Source organism: Oncorhynchus keta, chromosome 35 (genome assembly GCF_023373465.1).
Source record: "Oncorhynchus keta strain PuntledgeMale-10-30-2019 chromosome 35, Oket_V2, whole genome shotgun sequence".
In the NCBI taxonomy this organism is placed as follows: Eukaryota; Metazoa; Chordata; class Actinopteri; order Salmoniformes; family Salmonidae; genus Oncorhynchus; species Oncorhynchus keta.
In genome coordinates this window covers 4578282-4596611 of record NC_068455.1, presented here as the reverse complement: position 1 = coordinate 4596611, position 18330 = coordinate 4578282, and the positions used below count along the sequence as shown (strand labels likewise).

Sequence of the window (18330 nt, the reverse complement as noted above, 5' to 3'; positions counted from 1 at the left end):
AATTGATGGGAAATAAATAAAATATATCACTATCCACTTTAAACAATGCTACCTAATATAATGTTTACATACCCTACATGATTAATCTCATATGTATACGTATATACTGTACTCTATATCATTTACATTTACATTACATTTAAGTCATTCAGCAGACGCTCTTATCCAGAGCGACTTACAAATTGGTGCATTCACCTTATGACATCCAGTAGAACAGTCACTTTACAATAGTGCATCTAAATCTTAAAGGGGGGTGAGAAGGATTACTTATCCTATCCTAGGTATTCCTTAAAGAGGTGGGGTTTCAGGTGTCTCCGGAAGGTGGTGATTGACTCCGCTGTCCTGGCGTCGTGAGGGAGTTTGTTCCACCATTGGGGGGCCAGAGCAGCGAACAGTTTTGACTGGGCTCATCTACTGCATCCTTATGTAATACATGTATCACTAGCCACTTTAACTATGCCACTTTGTTTACATACTCATCTCATATGTATATACTGTACTCGATACCATCTACTGCATCTTGCCTATGCTGCTCTGTACCATCACTCATTCATATATATTTATGTACATATTCTTTATCCCTTTACACTTGTGTCTATAAGGTAGTAGTTTTTGAATTGTTAGTTAGATTACTTGTTGGTTATCACTGCATTGTCGGAACTAGAAACACAAGCATTTCACTACACTCGCATTAACATCTGCTAACCATGTGTATGTGACAAATAAAATTTGGATTTGATTTGATTTGGACACTAATAAATGGATCACTAGTCACTTTAAACAATGCCACTTTAAATAATGTTTACATATCTTACATTACTCATATCACATGTATATACTGTATTTTATACCATCTACTGCACCTTGCCTGTGCCGCTCGGACATCGCTCATCCATATACTCATATGTACATATTCTCATTCACCCCTTTAGATTTGTGTGTATTAGGTAGTTGTTGGGGAATTGTTAGATTACTTGTTAGATATTACGGCATTGTCGGAACTAGAAGCACAACCATATTGCTACACTCGCATTAACATCTGCTAACCATGTGTATGTGACCAATAACATTTGATTTGACCTTGTAAAACATAGGACAGCCTAAAGAGGACAGAGAAACACAGGGGTAGACTAGAGTGGACAGAGAGACACAGGGGTAGCCTAGAGTGGACAGAGAGACACAGGGGTAGCCTAGAGTGGACAGAGAGACACAGGGGTAGCCTAGAGTGGACAGAGAGACACAGGGGTAGCCTAGAATGGACAGAGAGACACAGGGATAGCCTAGAGTGGACAGAGAGACACAGGGGTAGCCTAGAGTGGACAGAGAGACACAGGGGTAGCCTAGAGTGGACAGAGAGACACAGGGGTAGCCTAGAGTGGACAGAGAAACACAGGGGTAGCCTAGAGTGGACAGAGAGACACAGGGGTAGCCTAGAGTGGACAGAGAAACACAGGGGTAGCCTAGAGTGGACAGAGAGAGAAACACAGGGGTAGCCTAGAGTAGACAGAGAGACACAGGGGTAGCCTAGAGTGGACAGAGAGAGAAACACAGGGGTAGCCTAGAGTGGACAGAGAGAGAAACACAGGGGTAGCCTAGAGTGGACAGAGAGACACAGGGGTAGCCTAGAGTGGACAGAGAGACACAGGGGTAGCCTAGAGAGGACAGAGAAACACAGGGGTAGCCTAGAGTGGACAGAGAGACACAGGGGTAGCCTAGAGTGGACAGAGAGACACAGGGGTAGCCTAGAGTAGACAGAGAGACACAGGGGTAGCCTAGAGTGGACAGAGAGACACAGGGGTAGCCTAGAGTAGACAGAGAGACACAGGGGTAGCCTAGAGTGGACAGAGAGACACAGGGGTAGCCTAGAGAGGACAGAGAGACACAGGGGTAGCCTAGAGTGGACAGAGAGAGAGAGACACAGGGGTAGCCTAGAGTGGACAGAGAGAGAGACACAGGGGTAGCCTAGAGTGGACAGAGAGAGAGACACAGGGGTAGCCTAGAGTGGACAGAGAGAGAGACACAGGGGTAGCCTAGAGTGGACAGAGAGACAGGAAAGAAATAAATAACAACAAACAACAACACTCTCTTACCTCTGGCTGACACATCTCCTGGTTCTCATGGTAACCCCACTCCCACAGCTCCGACTACATTCTCCATAGGGACTCCATTCCTCCCAGTAGTCCCCATTGGGCAGCTGGACATACACAACAACACATTATGGTCTGTGACCCAAATGGCACCCTATTCCCTATTGAGTGCACTGCAACCAGGGCCTACGGGGCTTTATAGGAACACAATACTTTAGACCAGGGCCCACAGGGCTTTATAGGAACAACGATACTTTAGACCAGGACCCACAGGGCTTTAAAGGAACATGATACTTTAGACCAGGGCCTACACTACTATCCTGTCATCTACCTCACTACTATCCAGTCATCTACCTCACCACTATCCTGTCATCTACCTCACCACTATCCTGTCATCTACCTCACCGCTACCCTGTCATCTACCTCACCACTACCTATCCTGTCACCACTATCCTGTCATCCAGCTCACCACAATCCTGTCATCTACCTCACCACTATCCTGTCATCTACCTCAACACTATCCTGTCATCTACCTCACCACTATCCTGTCATCTACCTCACCACTATCCTGTCATCTACCTCACCACTATCCTATCATCTACCTCACCACTATCCTGTCATCTACCTCACCACTATCCTGTCATCTACCTCACCACTATCCTGTCATCTACCTCACCACTATCCTATCATCTACCTCACCACTATCCTGTCATCTACCTCACCACTATCCTGTCATCTACCTCACCACTATCCTGTCATCTACCTCACCACTATCCTACCTCACCACTATCCTGTCATTTACCTCACCACTATCCTGTCATCTACCTCACCACTATCCTGTCATTTACCTCACCACTATCCTGTCATCTACCTCACCACTATCCTGTCATCTACCTCACCACTATCCTGTCATCTACCTCACCACTATCCTGTCATCTACCTCACCACTATCCTGTCATCTACCTCACCACTATCCTGTCATTTACCTCACCACTATCCTGTCATCTACCTCACCACTATCCTGTCATCTACCTCACCACTATCCTGTCATCTACCTCACCACTATCCTGTCATCTACCTCACCACTATCCTGTCATCTACCTCACCACTATCCTGTCATCTACCTCACCACTATCCTGTCATCTACCTCACCACTATCCTGTCATCTACCTCACCCCGGTCCTGTCATCTACCTCACCACAATCCTGTCATCTACATCACCACTATCATATCATCTACCTCACCATTATCCTGTCATCTACCTCACCACTATCCTGTCATCTACCTCACCACTATCCTGTCATCTACCTCACCACTATCCTGTCATCTACCTCACCACTATCCTGTCATCTACCTCACCACTATCCTGTCATCTACCTCACCACTATCCTGTCATCTACCTCACCACTATCCTGTCATCTACCTCACCACTATCCTGTCATCTACCTCACCACTATCCTGTCATCTACCTCACCACTATCCTGTCATCTACCTCACCGCTACCCTGTCATCTACCTCACCACTATCCTGTCATCAACCTCACCACTATACTGTCATCTACCTCACCAATACCCTGTCATCTACCTCACCACTACCCTGTCATCTACCTCACCACTATCCTGTCATCAACCTCACCACTATCCTGTCATCTACCTCACCGCTATCCAGTCATCAACCTCACCACTATCCTGTCATCTACCTCACCACTATCCTGTCATCTACCTCACCACCACTACCCTGTCATCTACCTCACCACTATCCTGTCATCTACCTCACTACAATCCTGTCATCTACCTCACCACTATCCTGTCATCTACCTCACCACTATCCTGTCATCTACCTCACCACTATCCTGTCATCTACCTCACCACTATCCTGTCATCAACCTCACCACTATCCTGTCATCTACCTCACCACTATCCTGTCATCTACCTCACCACTATCCTGTCATCTACCTCACCACTATCCTGTCATCTACCTCACCACTATCCTGTCATTTACCTCACCACTATCCTGTCATCTACCTCACCACTATCCTGTCATCTACCTCACCACTATCCTGTCATTTACCTCACCACTATCCTGTCACCACTATCCTGTCATCTACCTCACCACTATCCTGTCATCTACCTCACCACTATCCTGTCATCTACCTCACCACTATCCTGTCATTTACCTCACCACTATCCTGTCATCTACCTCACCACTATCCTGTCATTTACCTCACCACTATCCTGTCACCACTATCCTGTCATTTACCTCACCACTATCCTGTCATCTACCTCACCACTATCCTGTCATCTACCTCACCACTACCCTGTCATTTACCTCACCACTATCCTGACATCTACCTCACAACTATTTTATTTTGACCTATCTTCCAATAGGTGCTCTTCTTTGCAAGGCATTGGAAAACCTCCCTGGTCTTTGTGGTAGAATCGGTGTTTGAAATGCACTGCTCGGCTGAGGGACGTTACAGACAATTGTAAATGTGGGGTACAAAGCTGAGGTATTGCACACAGAGTGAGTCCATGCAACTTATGTGACTTGTTAAGCAAACTAACTTATTTTGGCTTGTCATAAAATAGGGGTTGAATACTTATTGACTCAATACATTTCAGTTTTAAATTTTTAATCATTTTGTGTCACGCCCTGATCAGTTTTACCTGTCCTTGTGATCGTATCCACCCCCTCCAGGTGTCACTTATTATCCCCAGTGTATTTATCCCTGTGTTTCCTGTCGCTCTGTACCAGTGTATTTATCCCTGTGTTTCCTGTCTCTCTCTACCAGTGTATTTATCCCTGTGTTTCCTGTCTCTCTGTCCCAGTGTATTTATCCCTGTGTTTCCTGTCTCTCTGTACCAGTGTATTTATCCCTGTGTTTCCTGTCTCTCTGTGCCAGTGTATTTATCCCTGTGTTTCCTGTCTCTCTCTACCAGTGTATTTATCCCTTTGTTTCCTGTCTCTCTGTACCAGTGTTTTTATCCCTGTGTTTCCTGTCTCTCTGTACCAGTGTATTTATCCCTGTGTTTCCTGTCTCTCTCTACCAGTGTATTTATCCCTGTGTTTCCTGTCTCTCTCTACCAGTGTATTTATCCCTGTGTTTCCTGTCTCTCTGTACCAGTGTATTTATCCCTGTGTTTCCTGTCTCTCTCTACCAGTGTATTTATCCCTGTGTTTCCTGTCTCTCTGTTCCAGTGTATTTATCCCTGTGTTTCCTGTCTCTCTGTGCCAGTGTATTTATCCCTGTGTTTCCTGTCTCTCTGTGCCAGTGTATTTATCCCTGTGTTTCCTGTCTCTCTCTACCAGTGTATTTATCCCTGTGTTTCCTGTCTCTCTGTACCAGTGTATTTATCCCTGTGTTTCCTGTCTCTCTCTACCAGTGTATTTATCCCTGTGTTTCCTGTCTCTCTGTGCCAGTTCGTCTTGTATGTTTTGACACTACTTTCTGAAGGCACTGGATCGATCCAAAGGACAGGGGGTGCTGTATGTAACCTCTGTATGATCATATATAACACCTTACTGTAACTAGGTTAGATGTGACCCCTGTATGATCATATATAACACCTTACTGTAACTAGGTTAGATGTGACCCCTGTATGATCATATATAACACCTGACTGTAACTAGGTTAGATGTGACTCTGTGTGATCATATATAACACCTTACTGTAACTAGGTTAGATGTGACCCCTGTATGATCATATATAACACCTTACTGTAACTAGGTTAGATGTGATCCCTGTATGATCATATATAACACCTTACTGTAACTAGGTTAGATGTGACCCCCTGTATGTCTATATAACACCTTACTTAACTAGGTTAGATGTGACCCTCTGTATGATCATATATAACACCTGTACTGTAACTAGGTTAGATGTGACCCCTGTATGATCATATATAACACCTTACTGTAACTAGGTTAGATGTGACCCTGTATGATCATATATAACACCTTACTGAACTTGCTTAGATGTGACCCCTGTATGATCATATATAACACCTTACTGTAACTAGGTTAGATGTGACCCCTGTATGATCATATATAACACCTTACTGTAACTAGGTTAGATGTGACCCCTGTATGATCATATATAACACCTTACTGTAACTAGGTTAGATGTGACCCCTGTATGATCATATATAACACCTTACTGTAACTAGGTTAGATGTGACCCCTGTATGATCATATATAACACCTTACTGTAACTAGGTTAGATGTGACCCTGTATGATCATATATAACACCTTACTGTAATTAGGTTAGATGTGACCCCTGTATGATCATATATAACACCTTACTGTAACTAGGTTAGATGTGACCCCTGTATGATCATATATAACACCTTACTGTAACTAGGTTAGATGTGACCCCTGTATGATCATATATAACACCTTACTGTAACTAGGTTAGATGTGACCCCTGTATGATCATATATAACACCTTACTGTAACTTGGTTAGATGTGACCCCCTGTATGATCATATATAACACCTTACTGTAACTAGGTTAGATGTGACCCCTGTATGATCATATATAACACCTTACTGTAACTAGGTTAGATGTGACCCCTGTATGATCATATATAACACCTTACTGTAACTAGGTTAGATGTGACCCCTGTATGATCATATATAACACCTTACTGTAACTAGGTTAGATGTGACCCCTGTATGATCATATATAACACCTTACTGTAACTAGGTTAGATGTGACCCCCTGTATGATCATATATAACACCTTACTGTAACTAGGTTAGATGTGACCTCTGTATGATCATATATAACACCTTACTGTAACTAGGTTAGATGTGACCCCTGTATGATCATATATAACACCTTACTGTAACTAGGTTAGATGTGACCCCTGTATGATCATATATAACACCTTACTGTAACTAGGTTAGATGTGACCCCTGTATGATCATATATAACACCTTACTGTAACTAGGTTAGATGTGACCCCTGTATGATCATATATAACACCTTACTGTAACTAGGTTAGATGTGACCCCCTGTATGATCATATATAACACCTTACTGTAACATATAGGTTAGATGTGACCCCTGTATGATCATATATAACACCTTACTGTAACTAGGTTAGATGTGACCCCCTGTATGATCATATATAACACCTTACTGTAACTAGGTTAGATGTGACCCCTGTATGATCATATATAACACATTACTGTAACATATAGGTTAGATGTGACCCCCTGTATGATCATATATAACACCTTACTGTAACTAGGTTAGATGTGACCCCTGTATGATCATATATAACACCTTACTGTAACTAGGTTAGATGTGACCCCTGTACCTGACTATTTGTATTCACGGAATATAATAACAATATTATACGATACTATTCAGATGAACATCACGTCTGCTTACCATCAGAGCTGGAGCCAGGAACAGCTGCAGAGCAGACAGATACCACAGCATCTTCATCTTTCACTGGTGGAGCTGAAAGGACAACAAGTTAGTCATATAAAGTTATAATGTCGTTATTCTGATGGCCTGTAAACCTTCTAGTCTGTAGACCTTCTAGTCTGTAGACCTTCTAGCCTGTAGACCTTCTAGCCTGTAGACCTTCTAGCCTGTATACCTTCTAGTCTGTATACCTTCTAGCCTGTAGACCTTCTAGCCTGTAGACCTTCTAGTCTGTAGACCTTCTACTCAGTAGACCTTCTACTCAGTAGACCTTCTACTCTGTAGACCTTCTAGCCTGTAGACCTTCTAGCCTGTAGACCTTCTAGTCTGTAGACCTTCTAGTCTGTAGCACTTCTACTCAGTAGACCTTCTAGCCTGTAGACCTTCTAGCCTGTAGACCTTCTAGTCTGTAGACCTTCTAGTCTGTAGACCTTCTAGTCTGTAGCCCTTCTACTCAGTAGACCTTCTAGTCTGTAGACCTTCTAGCCTGTAGACCTTCTAGCCTGTAGACCTTCTAGCCTGTAGACCTTCTAGTCTGTAGACCTTCTACTCAGTAGACCTTCTAGTCTGTAGACCTTCTAGTCTGTAGACCTAGCCTGTAGACCTTCTAGCCTGTAGACCTTCTAGCCTGTAGACCTTCTAGCCTGTAGACCTTCTAGTCTGTAGACCTTCTACTCAGTAGACCTTCTAGTCTGTAGACCTTATAGCCTGTAGACCTTCAGTCTGTAGATCTTCTAGTCTGAAGACCTTCTAGTCTGTAGACCTTCTAGTCTGTAGACCTTCTAGTCTGTAGACCTTCTAGTCTGTAGACCTTCTAATGTGTAGACCTTCTAATGTGTAGACCTTCTAATGTGTAGACCTTCTAGTCTGTGGACCTTCTAGTCTGTAGACCTTCTAGTCTGTAGACCTTCTACTCAGTAGACCTTCTAGTCTGTAGACCTAGTCTGTAGACCTTCTAGTCTGTAGACTTTCTACTCAGTAGACCTTCTAGTCTGTAGACCTTCTAGTCTGTAGACCTTCTAGTCTGTAGACCTTCTAGTCTGTAGACCTTCTAGTCTGTAGACCTTCTAATGTGTAGACCTTCTAATGTGTAGACCTTCTAGTCTGTAGACCTTCTAGTCTGTAGACCTTCTACTCAGTAGACCTTCTAGTCTGTAGACCTTCTAGTCTGTAGACCTTCTCGTCTGTGTGGGGGCTATATACAGGGGGTACCGGTACTGAGTCAATGTGGAGGCTATATACAGGGGGTACCGGTACCGAGTCAATGTGGAGGCTATATACAGGGGGAACCAGTATCGAGTCAGTGTGTGGAGTTACAGGTTAGAGGTCATTTGTTACATGTAGTTAGGGGTGAAGTGACTATGCATAGATAGTAAACAGCGAGTAGCAGCAGTGTCATTGTCCGGTGGCCATTTGATTAATTGTTCAGCAGTCTTATGGCTTGGGGGTAGAAGCTGTTAAGGAGCCTTTTGGTCATAGACTTGGCGCCCGGTACCGCTTGCCGTGCGGTAGCAGAGAAGTTTACGACTTCGGTGACTGGAGTCTCTGACAATTTTATGGGCTTTCCTCTGATACCGCATATTATATAGGTCCTGGATTGCAGGAAGCTTGGCCCCACTGATGTACTGGGTCGTACACACTACCCTCTGTAGTGACTTACGGTCAGAAGCCAAGCAATTGCCATACCAGGCGGTGATGCAACCGGTCAGGATGCTCTCGATGGTGCAGCTGTAGAACTTTGAGGATCTGATGACCCATGCCAAATCTTCTGAGGGGGAATAAGTTTTGTTGTGTCTTCTTCACGACTGTCTTCGTGTTAATGGGGGCCTGTTCGGCCCTCCTATTCCTGTAGTCCACGATCAGCTCCTTTGTTTTGCTCACATTGAGGGAGAGGTTGCTGTCCTGGCACCACACTGCCAGGTCTCTGACCTCCTCCCTATAGGCTGCCTCATCACTGTTGGGGATCAGGTCTAACACTGTTGTGTCGTCAGCAAACTTAATGATGGTGTTGGAGTCGCGTTTGGCCACGCAGTCATGGGTGAACAGGGAGTATAGGAGGGGACTAAGTACACACCCCTGAGGGGCCCCAGTGTTGAGGATCAGCGTGGCAGATGTGTTGTTGCCTACCCTCACCACCTGGGGCGGCCCGTCAGGAAGTCCAGGATCCATTTCCAGATGGAGGTTTTCAGTCCCAGGGAATTTAGCTAAGTGATGAGCTTTGAGGGCACTATGGTGTTGAATGCTGAGCTATAGCCAATGAACAGCATTCTTACATAGTAGGTGTTATTTTTGTCCAAATGGGACAAGGGCAGTGTGGAGCGCAATTGAGATTACGTCATCTGTGGATCTGTTGGGGCGGTATGCAAATTGGAGTGGGTCTAGGGTATCCGGGAGGATGCTGTTGATGTGAGCCATGACCAGCCTTTCAAAGCACTTCATAGCTATCAACGTGAGTGCTGGGGGGCGGTAATCATTTAAGCAGGTTTCCTTGGGCACAGGGACTATGGTGGTCTGCTTGAAACATATAGGTATTATAGACTCAATCAGGGAGAGATTGAAAATATCGGTGAAGACACTTGCTAGTGTATCAGCGCATGCTTTGAGTACACGTCCTGGTAATCCGTCTGGCCCGCGGCTTTTTGAACGTTGACCTGTTTAAAGGTCTTGCTCACATTGGCTACAGAGAGCGTTATCAACCAGCCAATCAACCAGCTAGCCAACCAACCAACCAACCTCCAACCAACGAATCAACCAACCAACCTACATACCTCCCAGCCAGCCAACCAACGAATCAACCAGCCAATCAACCAGCCAGCCAAACAACCAACCAACCAATCAACCAGACAATCAACCAGCCAGCCAGCCAACCAACCAACCAACCAACCTTCAACCAACTTCCAACCAACGAATCAACCAGCCAGCCAACCAACCAACCTACAACCAACCTACAACCAACCTACAACCAACCAACGAATCAACCAGCCAACCAACCAACCAGCCAGCCAACCTACCTAACAACCAGCCAGCCAACCTACCTAACAACCAGCCAGCCAACCTACCTAACAACCAGCCAGCCAACCTACCTAACAACCAGCCAGCCAACCAACCTAACAACCAGCCAGCCAACCTACCTAACAACCAGCCAGCCAAACTACCTAACAACCAGCCAGCCAAACTACCTAACAACCAGCCAGACAACCTACCTAACAACCAGCCAGCCAACCTACCTAAAAACCAACCAGCCAACCTACCTAAAAACCAGCCAGCCTACCTAACAACCAACCAGCCAATATACCTAACAACCAGCCAGCCAACCTACCTAACAACCAGCCAGCCAACCAACCTAACAACCAGCCAGCCAACCTACCTAACAACCAGCCAGCCAACCTACCTAACAACCAGCCAGCCAAACTACCTAACAACCAGCCAGACAACCTACCTAACAACCAGCCAGCCAACCTACCTAAAAACCAACCAGCCAACCTACCTAAAAACCAGCCAGCCTACCTAACAACCAACCAGCCAATATACCTAACAACCAGCCAGCGAACCAACCTAACAACCAGCCAGCCAACCAACCTAACAACCAGCCAGCCAACCTACCTAACAACCAGCCAGCCAACCTACCTAACAACCAGCCAGCCAAACTACCTAACAACCAGCCAGACAACTTACCTAACAACCAGCCAGCCAACCTACCTAACAACCAGCCAGCCAACCTACCTAACAACCAGCCAGCCAACCTACCTAACAACCAGCCAGCCAACCTACCTAACAACCAGCCAGCAAACCAACCTAACAACCAGCCAGCGAACCAACCTAACAACCAGCCAGCCAACCTACCTAACAACCAGCCAGACAACCTACCTAACAACCAGCCAGCCAACCTACCTAACAACCAGCCAGCCAACCTACCTAACAACCAGCCAGCCAACCTACCTAACAACCAGCCAGCCAACCTACCTAACAACCAGCCAACCTACCTAACAACCAGCCAACCTACCTAACCTCCAACCAGCCAGCCAATCTCAAGAGAGAAGGCACCACCAGCCCATCTATATCTGTAATGACTGAGAGAGAGTTTGTGTTGGGAAACCAAACCATTTCAGGGCATCACTTTGGACAGCAGAAGAGTGCACAGCAACCTGGCCTTTCTCCCTCTCTCTGGACTTTATTGAGATTAAATAATGTCGCTACACTGTGATGTTCTGTGTGGTGATCAGCTGGACAGCCTGTTGTTTGTTTTCCTTGGCTGCTATGTTATCAGGGAAGCAGGAAACTGGCTGGCATATCCTGCTGGACCCAGTAGACTCTCTCTACCCCCTGAGGCTAGCCTGACTGACCCAGTAGACCCTCTCTACCCCCTGAGCCTAGCCTGACTGACCAAGTAGACCCTCTCTACCCCCTGAGGCTAGCCTGATGGACCCAATAGACACTCTCACCCCCTGAGGCTAGGCTGACCCAGTAGACCCTCTCTACCCCCTGAGCCTAGCCTGCTGGACCCAGTAGACCCTCTCTACCCCCTGAGCCTAGCCTGCTGGACCCAGTAGACCCTCTCTACCCCCTGAGCCTAGCCTGCTGGACCCAGTAGACACTCTCATCCCCTGAGCCTAGCCTGCTGGACCCAGTAGACCCTCTCTACCCCCTGAGGCTAGCCTAGCCAGCCTAGTATTCTGGAGCTACCTGCCTACTATACTGGAGCTACCAGCCTAGTATACTGGAGCTACCAGCCTAGTATACTGGAGCTACCAGCCTAGTATACTGGAGCTACCTGCCTAGTATACTGGAGCTACCAGCCTAGTATACTGGAGCTACCAGCCTAGTATACTGGAGCTACCAGCCTAGTATACTGGAGCTACCAGCCTAGTATACTGGAGCTACCTGTCTAGTATACTGGTGCTACCTGCCTAGTATACTGGAGCTTACCCGCCTAGTATATTGGAGCTACCAGCCTAGTATACTGGAGCTACCAGCCTAGTATACTGGAGCTACCTGCCTAGTATACTGGAGCTACCTGCCTAGTATACTGGAGCTACCAGCCTAGTATACTGGAGCTACCAGCCTAGTATACTGGAGCTACCTGCCTAGTATACTGGAGCTACCAGCCTAGTATACTGGAGCTACCAGCCTAGTATACTGGAGCTACCTGCCTAGTATACTGGAGCTCCCTGCCTAGTATACTGGAGCTACCAGCCTAGTATACTGGAGCTACCAGCCTAGTATACTGGAGCTACCTGCCTAGTATACTGGAGCTACCTGCCTAGTATACTGGAGCTACCAGCCTAGTATACTGAAGCTACCTGCCTAGTATACTGGAGCTACCAGCCTAGTATACTGGAGCTACCAGCCTAGTATACTGGAGCTACCAGCCTAGTATACTGGAGCTCCCTGCCTAGTATACTGGAGCTACCTGCCTAGTATACTGGAGCTCCCTGCCTAGTATACTGGAGCTACCTGCCTAGTATACTGGAGCTCCCTGCCTAGTATACTGGAGCTACCTGCCTAGTATACTGGAGCTCCCTGCCTAGTATACTGGAGCTACCTGCCTAGTATACTGGAGCTACCAGCCTAGTATACTGGAGCTACCTGCCTAGTATACTGGAGCTCCCTGCCTAGTATACTGGAGCTCCCTGCCTAGTATACTGGAGCTACCAGCCTAGTATACTGGAGCTACCTGCCTAGTATACTGGAGCTCCCTGCCTAGTATACTGGAGCTCCCTGCCTAGTATACTGGAGCTACCTACCTGCCTAGTATACTGGAGCTACTAGCCTAGTATACTGGAGCTCCCTGCCTAGTATACTGGAGCTACCTGCCTAGTATACTGGAGCTACCAGCCTAGTATACTGGAGCTCCCTGCCTAGTATACTGGAGCTACCAGCCTAGTATACTGGAGCTACCTGCCTAGTATACTGGAGCTACCTGCCTAGTATACTGGAGCTACCTGCCTAGTATACTGGAGCTACCTGCCTAGTATACTGGAGCTACCTGCCTAGTATACTGGAGCTACCTGCCTAGTATACTGGAGCTACCAGCCGAGTATACTGGAGCTACCTGCCTAGTATACTGGAGCTACCTGCCTAGTATACTGGAGCTACCAGCCTAGTATACTGGAGCTACCTGCCTAGTACACTGGAGCTCCTGCCTAGTATACTGGAGCTGGAGCTCCAGCCTAGTATACTGGAGCTACCAGCCTAGTATACTGGAGCTACCTGCCTAGTATACTGGAGCTACCAGCCTAGTATACTGAAGCTACCTGCCTAGTATATACTGGAGCTACCAGCCTAGTATACTGGAGCTACCAGCCTAGTATACTGGAGCTACCTGCCTAGTATACTGGAGCTCCCTGCCTAGTATACTGGAGCTCCCTGCCTAGTATACTGGAGCTACCTGCCTAGTATACTGGAGCTACTAGCCTAGTATACTGGAGCTCCCTGCCTAGTATACTGGAGCTACCTGCCTAGTATACTGGAGCTACCAGCCTAGTATACTGGAGCTACCAGCCTAGTATACTGGAGCTACCAGCCTAGGAAGCTCTTTGCCACCTTCTCCTCCCTCCTGAATCCCCCCCCCCTCCTCTCTGCAGATGACTTCGTCAACCATTTTGAAAAGAAGGTCGACGACATCCGATCCTCGTTTGCTAAGTCAAACGACACCGCTGGTTCTGCTCACACTGCCCTACCCTATGCTCTGACCTCTTTCTCCCCTCTCTCTCCAGATGAAATCTCGCGTCTTGTGACGGCCGGCCGCCCAACAACCTGCCCGCTCGACCCTATCCCCTCCTCTCTTCTCCAGACCATTTCCGGAGACCTTCTCCCTTACCTCACCTCGCTCATCAACTCATCCCTGACCCCAGGCTACATCCCTCCCGTCTTCAAGAGAGCGAGAGTTGCACCCCTTCTGAAAAAACCTACACTCGATCCCTCCGATGTCAACAACTACAGACCAGTATCCCTTCTCTCTTTTCTCTCCAAAACTCTTGAGCGTGCCGTCCTTGGCCAGCTCTACCGCTATCTCTCTCAGAATGACCTTCTTGATCCAAATCAGTCAGGTTTCAAGACTAGTCATTCAACTGAGACTGCTCTTCTCTGTATCACGGAGGCGCTCCGCACTGCTAAAGCTAACTCTCTCTCCTCTGCTCTCATCCTTCTAGACCTATCGGCTGCCTTCGATACTGTGAACCATCAGATCCTCCTCTCCACCCAGCCTAGTATACTGGAGCTATCAGCCTAGTATACTGGAGCTATCAGCCTAGTATACTGGAGCTACCTGCCTAGTATACTGGAGCTACCAGCCTAGTATACTGGAGCTATCAGCCTAGTATACGGGAGCTACCTGCCTAGTATACTGGAGCTCCCTGCCTAGTATACTGGAGCTTACCCAGAGGGCTACAGGTAGCCTCCTAGCCTGGTCCGAGACCTGTTTGTGCTGTCTTTCCAACTCCTATTGTCATTGGCCACCAAACATAACGACCATAGGAGTTGACAGGCAGGGCGGAGAGGCTGGGGGACAGAGCGGGGAGGCTGGGGGGGGCAGAGGCGGAGAGCTGGGGGGCAGAGCGGGGGGCTGGGGGGAGGCTGGGGGGGGCAGGGGGCGGGGGGCTGGGGGGCAGAGCGGGGAGGCAGGGCGGAGAGGCTGGGGGGGACAGAGCGGGGGGCTGGGGGGCAGGCTGTGGGGGGCAGGCAGCGGAGAGGCTGGGGGGCAGAGCGGGGAGGCTGGGGGGGGCGGGAGGGCTGGGGGGCAGAGGGGAGGCTGGGGGGGGCAGAGCGGAGAGGCTGGGGGGCAGAGCGGGGAGGCTGGGGGGGGGGGCGGGGGCTGGGGGGCAGAGCGGAGAGGCTGGGGGGGCAGAGCGGGGAGGCTGGGGGGGGGCAGAGCGGGGGGGCTGGGGGGCAGAGCGGGGAGGCGGGGGGGCAGAACGGGGGGCTGGGGGCAGAGGCAGGGGAGGCTGGGGGGCAGAGCGGGGAGGCTGGGGGGGGCAGAGCGGGAGGCTGGGGGAGCGGGAGGCTGGGGGGCAGAACCATCTTCTTAGCTTTGCTTTTCCTCAGGGGGCTTTTTCGTTTTTTCAGGTAGTCATTATTTTGTTTTCATCTCCGGCGCTCGACGGTCCATCATTACACACACACACACCTGTCACCAAGGTTACGCGCATCAGCGTTTCATGGGACTCACCTGGACTATTTTACTTCATTGACTGCATCCCCTCTATCTGTCACTTCCTCAGTTTCTTCCCCTTGTCTGCATTAATGTCGTTTTGTTTCCCCTGTCCAGACCCTGTCCTTGTTCTGTTTCACTTCCAATATTTATTCAAATGTTCACTCCCTGTACTTGCTTCTCGTTTACCAGCGTCTGTTCTTACAGTAGTAAATATTTCAGCTTTTATTTGCATAGTTTTTTTCTCGTTTTTTTTTCCTGTAAAGCACATTGCGTTGCATTCCATGTCTGAAATGTGCAGTATAAATAAAGCTTGATTTGATTTGACGCTGCCAAGACGTCTGGGAGACAGTGAGCGGCCGAGTCAGGGGCAGCATAGCCGACACTGCTCGGGACTGATCTGACTACCCATAATTGCACTCACTTGAAGCTTGTTATTGGCGTCAGCGTCTCTATGAACCCTACTGTGCTCAACCTGTTAGGGCAAGGATTCCACTCTCGCTAACGCTTCGAACACTCCGACAGCGTCATTGCGTAAAAATAGCACGCAGCATCATCTGGGTATGTAGGTAACAACAGTTCAACATTCACCTCCTGCTACCATTTCTGTCAAGCCGTCGACGCATAACTGTCCGACGCATACGTTCGATAAATCCAAAGTATGCGCCACACCGAACGCACTTCAACTGCCTCCTCAACGCAATGCTGCATGGGAAATTAATGTAATTCTGGTGTACTACAATGCAACAACACTGTCGGTTGTGATCGAAGAGGAACACCATCAATGGACTGAGCTGCACAGACCCAATCCTTGTCCACAGTAGCAAAGACACATTAATGTAAAAACACACGTGAGCGCGCGCGTCGAATAGACACACACGCGCACGCATACATACTGTACACACACTGAAGGAATGGTCCATCAAAAACGTAATGCATATTGTGAATACCTTATTTAATCAGTGTTGTGATAACAGGATACAGCAAGTACAGTTAAGTGTTTTTTTGTGTGTACATCCTGAACACTAAGTATTGCATAGAATAATATAGAAACAGGGAATTTTCTTTAGAGTGAAAAAAAAAGTGATGCTGTCCACACCGCCAGTCTGTGCATGCTGCTGGTAAGAGTCCTGCAGCAGGGTGGAGATAGTTTCCCCCACAGGGTTTTGGCTATTTGCCAGAAAAAAAACTATAGGTAGCCTCCGTTTATCATCGGTGAATGCTGCTAACGTTCGTTCATTTGTAAACTCGGAAAGCCCAGTAGTAGGTTACAAATGTGAAAAACAACTCTTGTAAAAAAGTCTTTGTTTTCCAGAAACTACCCAATAATTTGTTCTTACAATATGCTTCAAAATCTTAATAAAAGTTGGTCGAATTTACCTGTTGAGCGTTTCTGCGTCCCCTGAACTGTCCAAAAACACCTTGTGAATTTTCGCCGCGATGGTGTTGTGGTGCCTCCGGTGTACAGGGGAGGGTTTTAGTTCTGGAGTATACAGCCCTGTCTATGTCGTTGTAAGACAACCCCTGTTCTGAACAGGTTCTACTGCTGTTACTAGACACTTCTACTTTCTCTTTTTAATAACAGTATATTGAAACCAGGAGAAACAGTCGAGTCCATAGCCACTGGAAGTAGTTTGTGGGTCCTGCAAATCGTTTTCTTCAAAGAGGAGAGTTACCCGCGCTACAGACGCCTATTATTAAAGGCTCAGGCCACTACTTTTGTGGGGGAGAAAACGTTTTTCTTTTCATTCGTGGGGGGTGGGGTGCTGCAGTACCCTTACTTCCAGCAACTATGGTCCAGTCGGTGTTAAAACCTCCTCTGTCAGAGTAACTCAGGCTAACCGCATCTTCGTGGTGGTGGTTACATTGCGCCTATGTGCAGAACTCAAATCGAGACTATATTTTTGAGGCTATAATTTCAGATTGTAAAAAATAACTGTTAATGAAAGTTTGAAGATTTAAACATCCTTCTTCTCAGAATGAATATGCAGGATTAACTTTTAATTTGTTATTTTCGTTTTTACATGCCAGTGGTTATAGCATTACAATGAGTCTGGCATGGGGCGGCAGGTAGCCTAGTGGTTAGAGCGTTGGACTAGTAACCAGCAGGTAGCCTAGTGGTTAGAGCGTTGGACTAGTAACCAGCAGGTAGCCTAGTGGTTAGAGCGTTGGACTAGTAACCAGCAGGTAGCCTAGTGGTTAGAGCGTTGGACTAGTAACCAGTAGGTAGCCTAGTGGTTAGAGCGTTGGACTAGTAACCAGCAGGTAGTCTAGTGGTTAGAGAGTTGGACTAGTAACCAGCAGGTAGCCTAGTGGTTAGAGTGTTGGACCAGTAACCAGCAGGTAGCCTAGTGGTTAGAGCGTTGGACTAGTAACCAGCAGGTAGCCTAGTGGTTAGAGCGTTGGACTAGTAACCAGCAGGTAGCCTAGTGGTTAGAGCGTTGGACTAGTGACCAGCAGGAAGCCTAGTGGTTAGAGTGCTGGACTAGTAACCAGCAGGTAGCCTAGTGGTTAGAGCGCTGGACTAGTAACCAGCAGGTAGCCTAGTGGTTAGAGCGTTGGACTAGTAACCAGCAGGTAGCCTAGTGGTTAGAGCGTTGGACTAGTAACCAGCAGGTAGTCTAGTGGTTAGAGAGTTGGACTAGTAACCAGCAGGTA

At 47.5% G+C, this 18330-nt stretch overlaps 1 pseudogene; it reads right to left on the bottom strand.

Annotated features, from left to right (window-relative positions):
* LOC118383560 (papilin-like) overlaps positions 1-17438 on the bottom strand; it is a 78441-nt pseudogene extending 61003 nt beyond the window's left edge.
* Positions 17439-18330: the final 892 nt, after the last annotated feature.